The following is a 12,974-nucleotide window of genomic DNA, read 5'->3' as shown; positions in this document are numbered from 1 at the left end:
GAGTTTCCCGATTCCCACTGAAATTGCAGGTCATAATGCCGCTGATATCGTTGCAAGAGAAAATTTTGAGTTGGACGCTTTTTTTGTGGTGCAATATAGATTACGAGCAACAGCCAATAAATAATTGATGTGTGATGGCTTACGTGCATGGTAGGTTCATATTAGCGTTACAGGGCCGCACGTAGCAGGTTCCTTACAAACAAGCAAAAGAGTAAATGCAATTGTAGGAAGCTGGACTACTTTTAACAACACAATTTGCTGCCATCGGTTGTCATAGTGATGTAAAACACGCAGTGTGGTTACAAGAGTGGTCATACTGCTGTAGCGAAGCTTATCTCTTATTTTTTAATAAAAACTTAAACACCTAGATGGTAAATTAGCATTTCTGCTAGCTAATCAGCCACAGATTGAGCGGTAACCTACGTTGCAGTACGTAATTTCAGCAACAAAATTTAAGGAAAAGTCTTATAGACTTTGCCAAAATCGTAAACCGAATTCCTAATTTTTCTCTTCTGTAGATTATTCTTTTTTATGTTACTAACCAAACATCTTAGAGGCAAATTACGTAGCATAAAAAATAGTCGCATTGAGTATACAGTGATCTAAGGTTTGAAATTTTTATAATTCAAAACAGTCTTTTAAAGCAATATTTTTGCTTTACTTTATGACCGGCTTAGATTTGTGAGAGTATCATCAGATGCGTCTGTCTTTTTAAACTAGAAAACAAAACATAAAATAACTTTCAGCCAAGTCGGTAGCGTCAAAAGACTTAAAAAAGTAACGAAACTAAAAGATACACAAATGATTCATAGTGTATGATCAACGTCGGTACACCTGTCATTGTCAAACTCTTAACGCCATCTTTGTCAAGGCGAATACTCTTTGAGTAACCAATGGTGAAAACAGTTACAAACAGAAATTATGAATGGGGAAAGAACTGCAAAAGCAGCCGATTAATCTGCAGCTCTCTGGATGGAAAATATCTTTTCATTACCGTACTCGATTGAAGGAAACATAAAATAGCTTCTTCTCATCGAATTACATTCTACTGAAGCACCACATCTCAGAAGCTTCTATTCTCTTCTTGTCTGATGACCTATTTCTCATTCATGTTCCAATTCCCTACAGGCCTACACTCCAGGCAAATACTTTCAGAAAATAGTCCCTGACATCGAAATTTACGTTGCATGGTAACGTATTTACAATTTTAAGAAAGGTTTTTAATTGATATTGGCAGTTTGAAATTTATATCCTCTCTACTTCAGCCATCATTAGTTATTTTGCTGTCCAAAGAGCAAAACCCATCTCCTATTATTAGTGTCTCATTTCTTAATCTAATTTCTATTTCTCTCAGCATCACTTGATTTCATCCAACTGCGGTTCATTTCCCTTGTCTTACTTTGGTGATATTCACAACGTCTACGCAATACGCTATCCATTCCATTCAACTTATATTTCAAATCCTTTGCGATCTCCGAGAATTGGAAGGTGCCCTGTCGGTAGAGAAAATTCTGCAGTGGAACAATCCTCCGCGAAATTACGTTACGAAATGCGAATGAATCAAAGTCGCGTCAAGAAGGCACATTTCAATGGCGATGAGATTTTCTTAGTGTCCTATAATAGGCATTAACACCACCTGCAATCAACTCGTCGTACTCTGAAAATAATAAAACGTACCATTAATAGTGGCCATCGATGAAAGAAACGTATGATAAAGTTTCACGCCCACATCTTTTGGCTGTTTGCCGTCATTGTTTAGTGACACTCGACCATGAAAGTTTAACAAACTTCCTACACCGAAACAGTGTAAGAATTAAAGTAGCCAGAATTCCAGAGATTAATTAACAAAATAAAACACATAAAGCTCGAATCATTTGTGGAAGGAAAAGTTCCTCTCGAACCTTTTGAAAAGGGTCTCTGTGAAGATAAATAATAAACCTACTGCAGGAAATATTATTTCATATAAGGTACAGGGTATGTCATCTGATCACAAATTATTTCGTAAGGGATAGTACAAGAAACTTACATATTTCCTTTGCAAAGGCCCGGAAGAGAAAGAGAAGTGAGTGGCGAAGAAATAATTAAAGGTAAATCATTAGCTTTAAAAAACAAGATAACGTGGAAGATGGGAAACTTCTCACGTTAGACGTATTAATAATATACATTCCTGCTTTGTAAACGTTGGACTACGGTATTTTTATTTTTTTGACTTTGAATATCGTGTTTTCAGAAAAAAGAAAATTTTGTCACATAAGATCGTTTTGTGATAAAAAGTAAAGAATTACAGTATCATCGGTAAATCTCGAAGATTTTATTTCTCCCCCGTGAATTTTAATTCCTTTCTAAATTTGTTTTTGGTTTCATTGACTGCTTGCCCAACGTTCAGATTGAATGACATTGCGGACAGGCTGCACACCTATTTCACTCCATTCTCTACCAGTGCCCCCTTTTCACGTCTTCGAACTGTTTATAGCTGTACAAGTTGTAGATAGCGTTTGGCTCGCTGAAAACTTTAGAATTATTAGTATCACATTTCGGATGAAAGAAGATAAATAATCAATTACATTAACTGTAAGATAAGGAAAGTTTAGAATCAATGCAAGTCAGCAGTCTTCACTTTGGACAGTTAATGTTAAGGTCGTAAAAAAGCTACGGTTTGTGCAGCCAGCAATGGAGAGATGCATGTCAGTTATTATTGGGATTTACAAGGAAGCAAACGAATGAACAGGGAACGGGTCGGAGAGGAAAACGTAATTGTGAGCGTAATGAAAGTGATACGGAAGTGGATGGATGTCATGATATGGGGGCCTCTAAGGCACTTCTACTAAATGAGACTTCAGTTTATAATGCAATCACAACGCAAATCTTGTCTAATACTTTACATGTTGCGTAAAATGTGCTTCTGGTAGAGAAAGTCACAAATAACGTACGCCGTCGATGATTAAATTAGCAGATTAGACGTCGTACGAACTGCTGTATCTGACGTAGCACCTGTATTGCCTTCTATACCTCACCTTTTCGTAATTATGGAGGTTTGCTCATCCGAGCGTACGTAAGGCAGTACTGCATTAAGCTTTGCTTCAACATGATAAACGTTTGTAATAGGATACGAACAAAATAGTATACACTAGAAAAGCAGACAAGTATAAGTTAACCTACTTCCTGGCAAATACTAGCAATAAACTACTTTACTCTAGCGTATAGTTAATTACTTTAATCAGTAATGAAACGTGTTTATTACACTATGTAGTGCATTAATCAGTATGACATGAGGTGGCCCTAAACCGTAGTTATGTTCAACAATACTTTTAAAATCGTTATCGCATATTTCTTGTAACTGTCAGTAACGTCAGTTTTATTCACTGTATAATGATGAAGCTCTGCATTGCGCTGATCATGGCTTGCATAGAGGGACCGCGACTCTGTCATTGCTTAGATAAGGTACTTCAACCCAAACTTTTAAGGTTGCATAAATCTGAAAAGCAGATTGCTTAAGTTTTACACAAACTATCACTGGTGATCAATAAATACCCTCCAAGTGATTCACAGTTCATGTTACACATCTGTAGAGGTTATAGAGGGGACTTAGTAAATGAAGCTTTACACAGTAAACCATATCCTGAAAAGTCATCCAACGACGCTACAGTGCGTCAAAGTTATAGGCACCGGCGCCTGTAAATGTATGTCTGCACAGGGTTACAAACATTATTATATTTTATTATCTACATACATAATTAAGCTTACGTGGAACCCTCAAAGCGTGACTTCTACTCGCACTTGTCTGGTATTTTCCTTAACGATTTGTTTTGTTTCAGGCGCTCAGTCATACTCAAGAACTGACTACACCTCAGGAAAAAGCCAAATGCGTGGCGCGGTAAGCGGAAACGAAATCACCCTCTGATGTCCAAAGAAATTTCTTACGTAAATTTCAAAGGGAGTTAAGACGATTAGGCCTGAACATGATGGTGTAAACCGTCAGATTAGGCAGAACACGCACATGAAATGGTAGAAGAGATCAGAGAGACCTTCAAAAGAAGCCCATCAACATCAATTCGTCGAGAATCTCGAGTGCTAAATATCCCTCACACAACAGTTCGCAAGGTGCTGCACGAACGATTTCGTATGCAAACTTACGAAGTTCAAATTGTACAAATATTGAAGCGGAACGAATTGCACCTTCGCCATGAATTTGCTACTGATTTGTTGGACTGGATGGGCCAAAACCGCAGCTGTCTAGGAAACGTCGTCTTCTCTGAGGAAGTGAGGAGGTTAATTGGCACATCATTCGCATCACGGGTTCGTGAAACGCCGGCTGTTTTCGGGTACATGTCAGAGACAGTGAAGAGATGAGTATGGGGTGTGTGTTGATGAAATGCAGCACTACTGGACCATTTTTGTTAATCGAGTAAACAGGAACAGTAATCGTTTATCAGGACAAGCTCGAGCACTTTGCTGTCCCTCAGTTTCTTCCCCTTCAGCCGAACGTCATCTTTCGGTAAGACAGTCCACCACCGGAATGTAATTTATATGGTCGTGACTTTCAGAACCGAACATTTCCACTCTGATGGATGTAGGGAGTTGTGATGTGTCGTGGTAGATTGGTATTGTATAATTTTGGGCAAGACTACAAAAAAACCAGTTACTTATCATTAGCGTAACATGAGGTTCTATTTAATCGCTGCTTCTCCCGGCTAATAATCTTTATTTTGTTAAAGAAATCTCGACCTGGGATAGTGTAGGAATGTTGTCAGTCAGGCAGTGTAAATGGCACTAAGTTCGTGCACAAAAGTGATGTTATAGGACCAGCAAACAAGCTACATGCACATTAAATAATCTCAACAATACAAGAGTAAGGATTTTTAGCAATCTTTGGTACTGTTTGCGTGCTTTCAAACAATAAGAAAATGAATGATGGTGTGGCCCCTAACTACGTACCCTCCAACTCAATGTTGAAATACTAAAAGTTTTGGCTGGTTTCGTTGTCCAGGGGCTGCGATACCTAGCTGCCGCATTTCAGGCCAAATACTGCTGAGTCGACAGTATACGATAAGAACACACACACGAATCGAATGGTCGAAGGTTTCTATCACTCGGCAGTTGCAAATTATGAATGTAACATATAAATTTACAAATGAAAGATTGCAATTAAATAAAATCTGCAGGTACTATCTTAACGACTGTAAATGATGAGTACGATAGTAGAAGTACTTTTGAGAATGTGGCATATTTCTGAAAAACACTTATAGGTGTCGATGGTCCAGCAAGTAAATAAAATATAAGTTGAATAACAGGGAAAGGACCAACCATCATAATGGAAGAAGTAAAGTCTGCCATAGCTGCAATGAAAAATGGCAAAGCGGTAGGTACAGATACAATACCGGGAGAAATGTTGAGGTTATGTAATAAAATATATGACAGTGGTGAATGGCCTGAGGACTTTCTGACACCAGTAATGATTCCATTACCTAAAAAACAAGGTACCAAGAAATGCAGCGAGCACAGGACAATCAGCCTCATTTCACATGCAGCCAAAGTGATGTTAAGAATAATTAATAAAAGACTTAGTAATGGAGGAGAATCTTGGCGAGGAGCAGTTTGGCTTTAGACGGAATACGGGCACCAGAGATGCAATAGGGCTCCTACTAATCTTGGGAGAAAGGTTTATTGAAAAAGGAAGAGACCTATATATGTTCTTCATCGATCTAGAAAAGGCATTTGAAAATGTGGTTTGGGACAAGCTGGCGACTATAATGAGGGAAAAGAGAGTGGACTGGAAAACCGGAAGACTTATAAAATCATTATATCTTATTCAAAAAGTTTCAGTTAAAGTGAGAGGAGAACGTACAAACTAGATCAGACTAGGAAAAGGAGTAAGACAAGGATGCTGTCTATCACATACTCTTTTCAAACTCTACTTGGAAAATATGATTGAGCTATGCTCATTAGATGACAAAGGAGTAGAAATTGCTGGAAGAAGAGTAGTGTGTTTGACATGGTCCTTCTAGCCACAGGGGAAAAAGAATTACAGGATTTGCTGGACACCATTGCAACTAACGGAAAAAAATATGGAATGAAAATTAAGATAAAGAAAACAAAAGTATTGGCACTAGGAGGAAATAAGGAAATAAAAATTATGCTGAATGGAAAAATACTAGAACAGGTGCAAAATTTTAAGTATCTTGGAAGCAGGATAGACACCGACTAGAAGTGCACCACAGAAATTAAAACAAGGATAGCGATTGCAAAAAAGGCGTTTTATAAGAAAAGAGAATTTGCTGCAGCGTCTGGACAGAGAACACGAAAGAGACTCATAAAATGTCTTGTATGGAGTGTTCTTCTATATGGCGCTGAAACATGGACTGTGAGGAAAAAAGACAGAGAAAGGCTGGAGGCTTTTGAGAACTGGACATGGCGGAGGATTGAAAGAATAAGTTGGACGGACAAAGTAAAAAATGAAGAGGTACTAAGAAGAGTGGGAGAGAAAAGACAGATGTAATAAAGAGAAAAAAAAGAAATTTGATTAGGCATATATTAAGAAAGAATGACGGAATGATAAAAACAGTTTTAGAAGGTTATGTAGAAGGGAAAAGGAAGCGAGGAAGGAAGAGATTCCAGATACTGGATGACATGATGGACGGTACAACATACAGAAGCCTTAAGAAGGAAGCAATGGATCGCAGAAAATGGGGAGGCAAAGGAGCTGCTAATATAGCAGATAACTGATGATGATGAACAGGGAAACAATAGATTCCTACAGCACGTAGTTAGTTATGAACAACAACACAGCTTGCGAGATATTCACTTCTAAACGCACACTACGTAGACTACTGTAGAAGCCACGGAAATCTCACATGAGCACAAGTCGACACCCCAAAGTATTTCTATCTGCGGTGACCACGCGCAAACCGCTCCACTCTCTCCAAGCCTCTCTTGCTACAGTGCGTCCAGCACTCTTCGTGTCCTCTGCCGTACTCCCCCGCGTCCTCTCCGGAAATGATACTCTTCCCCAGCCTACATCCGCCTCTCTTAGTAACGAGCGCTGTGATTGGCTAGAGCGCTCCCTCCATGTCCCCAAGCCAACGTACACTCACAAACATAACGAAACATATTCGAAATACTAAAGTTACATTTAAATAACTTTAAATTAAATAAATATTCCTACAGCTGGACCATAAACATGCTCTAACACACATTATTGTAAACATAAACAAATTAAATAAACATATATCAAAGGAATAGAAACAAAAGTAGGCCAGTAGCCTAATGTTACTGTGCTTTCTAAACACAGTAAATATTTAACCTATTTCTTCATAAATAGTATATATCGGATATAAACAAAGACATAGATGAATAAATATATTTACAAGCATGCTGCTACTGCTTTTTTCGTGTAACTGGGGAGTACTTATGGCCTGACGCGATCGACAGTAATCGGCCATTTTGTCCTCCAATAACTCAAGTACTATTTAAGCTACCTGCCTGTAATTCATACCAACTTAGGTTTACACTAATAGCGTCCTACAGACACAGCGATTGACAAAATCGGATGAAGCGTTTATATTTTGGAAATTCGTTGCTCTGTGTTACTTGTATAATTTACCGCCAGATACTAAACTTAAAACTAATAAATGAGTGGAAAATCTGATTACACCATCAGAATCGTCGTGCAAATAATAGTAATGCACCTGTTTCTTTTTGATGTATCATAATTCATCTGGTTACTATTAATTTCCATACGAACTGTGAAACGTCTGCCATTAAGGTATCACAAAGTCCGCCATCTTTGGCCCTCCCGGCGCGCAGCGTCACCGAGGAACTCCCAGCCACGTGCTGGATGGACCACGTGGTCCGGCCGTTGTGAGCCACCACGTGGATGCTAGCGACCTCGTCCATGCCGATCGGCCAGAGGGGTGGCCGCCCACTCTGAACTCTGAATATTTCCAGGGCGCCACGACTCCCCGCTACCTCACACGTTGCGTAACAGTCTCGTTACTAGTTGCAGCTCGTCTGTCCAATTTACCGCTACTCTTATTCGAGGTGGCAACACTTTTCTTTAAGCGGAATGAACAGTTTTGACACACAATACCACATGCGCACAACACTAACGTATTATTTCCTCATAAAAGCATTTCATGAAAGTTGTTACGAAATAACCTGGCTTCATACATAAGCATAGAACAATTTTTATCACGTAAGATACTGTTTACTCTACAGTTAAAGATTATTCACAATCTAAGTGAAATTTATTACCTCTGAGTGGGTTCTGGGCCACCAATACAGAATTATTATCGCAATAACGTCGATCGAGATTTATGTCTGTTTAAAAATTCAGTTTGAAACTGCCGCTGCAATATTTCACTAAGATGGCGGCTAACATAAGACAATCGCCGGCCGGACAGGCTGAGTGCTTCTAGGCGCTACAGTTTGGAGGCGCGCGACCACTACGGTCGCAGGTTCGAATCCTGCCTCGGTCATGTGTGTGATGTCCTTAGGTTAATTAGGTTTAAGTAGCTCTAAGTTCTAGGGGACTGATTACCTCAGATGATAAGTCCCATAGTGCTCAGAGCCATTTATTTGAACATAAGACAGTCACTTATCGAATCTCCTTCAGGCACTGTATTACTACTAACACACACACACACACACACACACACACACATATATATATATATATATATATATATTAAACCTTTCCTGCAACTTTACTATGTGCATTAACATTTAAAAGTAATTCTAATGTTAATCACTGATTATTCAGCATTTACCAATAAACCGCACCATTGATCAATAGCGTTAATGGCTGCGCTCAATTGTAGCTGATAAGAAAACGTAACATTCATTTAGGACGAGAATCATGTTGAAACAAAAGTTCAAACGAAAGGGTTGATTTCAGTGACACAGAAACTCTATTTTTCAAATATTACTTAACAACATAATACAGCTTTTTACAGACCTCTGTGATACGAGTCATCAATCACATCGGATCAGTACAACAGTTCGAACAAGAAGAAGGATTGTTCTAGAAGAATCATAGATAACGAAAGGTGTAGATTATCATTATCTTTTTCCATAGGTATTATGTGACATACAGGTTTTTACATAATATTTAAATATGTCATTGACAATAATTATTTATTATTTTAGTAACGCTGAAGTCCTGTTTTTTATTATCACGAGAATGTTCATTCAGATTCCACACACGATGATGTAGGAAATGTATGTAGTAAAATGTATGCGTGGATATTACAGAGTGTTCAGATGAAAAGGTACGAAACGTCGCAACACCAAAAACCCATTGACGTTTGAATATGCTGCTTTGGGGTAATGTAGTGAGACGTCAAGGGACGCAAATGTAGTGCCCTTACCTCCCCCTAAAAATTCAAAGCCGAGCCCTCACCACGCAAGGTAATGCTCACCATCTGTTTCGACGTCCGAGGTTCGATAGTCATCGATTGCCGTGATCACGGGAAAACCTACTGCTCGCGGAGAGAGTGATTCTGCTTGACGATAATACACGTCCACATGGCTCCAAGGCCAGACAAATTTCAGCGGTTAACGTGGGGGAGGCGACCAAATACCGAGATCATCGGTTTCATCGGGTTAGGTACGGATGGGGGAAGGAAATCGGCTGTGCACTTTCAAAGGAACTACCCCGGCATTTTCATTAAGCGACTTAGCGAAATCACAGAAACTTAAATAAGGATGGCCGGACGCGGACTTGAACCGTCGTCCTCCCGAATGCGAGTCCAGTGTGCTAGTCACTGCGACACCTCGCTAGGTGTCACACAAAGCGTAATGTACAAGTTAAAGTAGGAGCAGCCCTAAAGCCCGGACATTTCGCCCTACGACTTTCATGTCTTTAATGAAATGATAATTAAATCAATACTCTAAGCTGTCGACAGGCGTTGATATACATCAACAGGGACACTTGCAAATGTGTGACCCGTCTGGGAGTCGTACCTGGGATCTCCTGCTTACAGGACAGACGCTCTCTCCATTTGAGCCACCGAGGGCACAGACGATAGCGCGACTGCAGGGATTTATCCCTTGCACTCTCCCCGTGAGACCCACATTCCAAACTTAATATCCACACACCACATTCGTAGTGCCCCTGCCCGCTGTACTCATTACTCGCGGCACGCAATCTTCCCGAGTCCCGAAAGAGTTCGGGCAATGCGTGTGCATCTAGCACAGAAGAAAAGGTCAATGGCCGGTTAGCCTTAACTATATGAAAATGATATCTGTTCTTTCGGACATGTCCGAAAGAACAGATAAGATCTTCATATGCTTCATGTCTTTCGTCGGTGTAAAAGCATTTCAAAGGGAACCGCTTCAGGCCGGACGTCTAACTGAAGGACTTTTGGGAAAAGGGAATACTACGGCTCCTGAAATAGCGGGGTGGTTGTGCTCAGGGGTCTGGTGATTTCTTTCGAAAAAAAAGTATGACTTCAGTTATACCCACAGTGCTGCTTCGTACCTCTCCTTTTGAACACCCCTCATAGAACGTGATGGACTAACCAACTGGCCCCTTCGATCTCTGGACGTACTCGCTGTGATTTCTTCCTGTGGAGTTATCTAATAACGCATTGTGACGCATCGCATTTACGGCATCATGACGACCTCTGTAGACGCGTTGTGGATGCAATAACGTCCAATACTCCAGACACGCACGTGCGTACATAGCATGTTTAGACATTTTTCAGGTTACGGAAGGACTCCATGGAGATGTGCACTAAATTTTTGCACAAGACTTTTCAGTTACCATGTATGATGCGCAAATGGCAAGTACGCTACTGGTCATTAAAATTGCTACACCAAGAAGAAATGCAGATGATAAACGGGTATTCATTGGACGAATATATTATACTAGAACTGACACGTGATTACATTTTCACGCAATTTGGGTACATAGATCCTGAGAAATCAGTACCCAGAACAACCACCTCTGGTCGTAATAACGGCCTTGATACGACCGGGCATTGAGTCAAACACAGCTTGGATGGCGTGTACAGGTACAGCTGCCCATGCAGCTTCAACGCGATACCACAGTTCGTCAAGAGTAGTGACTGGCGTATTGTGACGAGCCAGTTGCTCGGCCACCATTGACAAGACGTTTTCAATTGGTGAGAGACCTGGAGAATGTGCTGGCCAGGGCAGCAGTTGAACATTTTCTGTATCCAGAAAGGCCCGTACAGGACATTCAACATACAGTCATGCATCATCCTGCTGAAATGTGGGGTTTTGCAGGGATCGAATGAATGGTAGAACCACGGGTCGTAACACGTGTGAAATGTAACGTCCACTGTTCAAAGTGCCGTCAATGTGAACAAGAGGTGACCGAGACGTGTAACCAATGGCACCCCATACCGCCACGCCGGGTGATACGCCAGTATGGCGATGACGAATACACGCTTCCAATGTGCGTTCACCGCGATGTCGCCAAACACGGATGCGACCATCAAGATGCTGTAAACAGAACCTGGATTCTTCCGAAAAAATGAAGTTTTGCCATTCGTGGATCCAGGTTCGTCGTTGAGTACACCATCGCAGCCGCTCTTGTCTGTGATGCAGCGTCAAGGGTAACCGAAGCCACGGTCTCCGAGCTGATAGTCCATGCTGCTGCAGACGTCGTCGAACCTTTCGTGCACATGGTTGTCGTCTTGCAAACGTCCCCATCTGTTGACTCAGGGATCGATACGTGGCTGCACGATCCGTTACAGCCATGCGGATAAGATGCCTGTCATCTCGACTGCTAGTGATATGAGGCCGTTGGAATCCAGCAAGGCGTTCCGTATTACCCTCCTGAACCCACCGATTCCATATTCTGCTAACAGTCATTGGATCTCGACCAATGCGAGCAGCAATGTCACGATACGATAAACCGAAATCGCGATAGTCTACAATCCGACTTTTATCAAAGTAGGAAACGTGATGATACGCATTTCTCCTCCTTACGCGAGGCATCACAACAACGTTTCACCAGGCAACGCCGGTCAACTGCTATTTGTGTATGAAAAATCGGTTGGAAAGTTTCCTCATGTCAGCACGTTGTAGGCATCGCCTCCGGCGCCAATCTTGTGTGAGTGCTCTGAAAAGCTAATCATTTGCGTATCACAGCACCTTCTTCCTGTCGGTTAAATTTCTCGTCTTTAGCACGTCATCTTCGTGGTGTAGCAATTTTAATGGCCAGTAGTATATGTATGTCTAAAAGTTTTTTTTTTCTAACTTTCCATTGGAAATCAGGAAGGTTTTATGTGGACCTGTCGTAATTGAGGGGATGGCAGCTCAAATATGTTACGGTAAACTGGCAATCTTGGATTTTTGCCATCGCTCCCTACTATTCAGCGAGCAAACGTCACAGACTTATAAATTAGGTTTCATGAATTAATGGACTCCGTAGTCTGGCAACACACAGTGAACGAGTACTTAGGAGACATTATTACTACGTAGTTACGGGTTTTGCGCATAATACCCTCACGCCGTGTACTAGGCTAGGCCTTTCTTGTTTGAGTGTTTGCGCGGCTGATTTACGGGCAGTGGAACGCGCTGGTGGTAATTCATGCCTCGCTGTCCAAACAAGGGGAGTCAGTACGCGGAAGTATTGGTTCACGTTTGTTTATGTTGTGTTGCCAATGGAAGCGAGCCGCACCGCCGATGAACATTGGGTAGGTCAGTCTCAAGGCACTGTACAATTCCCCACGCGCAGCCATTCGCAATAACGACAGAGGAGGCACTGCACGTGTAGAAGAAAACGCAAAATCTAGAGCGTCACGGAAGTTACAAGTCGATTCTTGCAAGGAAGAAAACAAAAATGGTTCAAATGACTCTGAGCACTATGAGACTTAACATCTGAGGTCGTCAGTCCCCTAGAACTCAGTACTACTTTAACCTAAGTAACCTAAGGACATCACACACATCCATATCCGAGACAGGGTTCGAACCTGCGACCGTAGAGGTCGCGCAATTCCAGACCG

Source organism: Schistocerca piceifrons, unplaced genomic scaffold, assembly GCF_021461385.2.
Source record: "Schistocerca piceifrons isolate TAMUIC-IGC-003096 unplaced genomic scaffold, iqSchPice1.1 HiC_scaffold_822, whole genome shotgun sequence".
NCBI lineage: Eukaryota > Metazoa > Arthropoda > Insecta > Orthoptera > Acrididae > Schistocerca > Schistocerca piceifrons.
Note: the sequence above shows the minus strand (reverse complement) of the source record.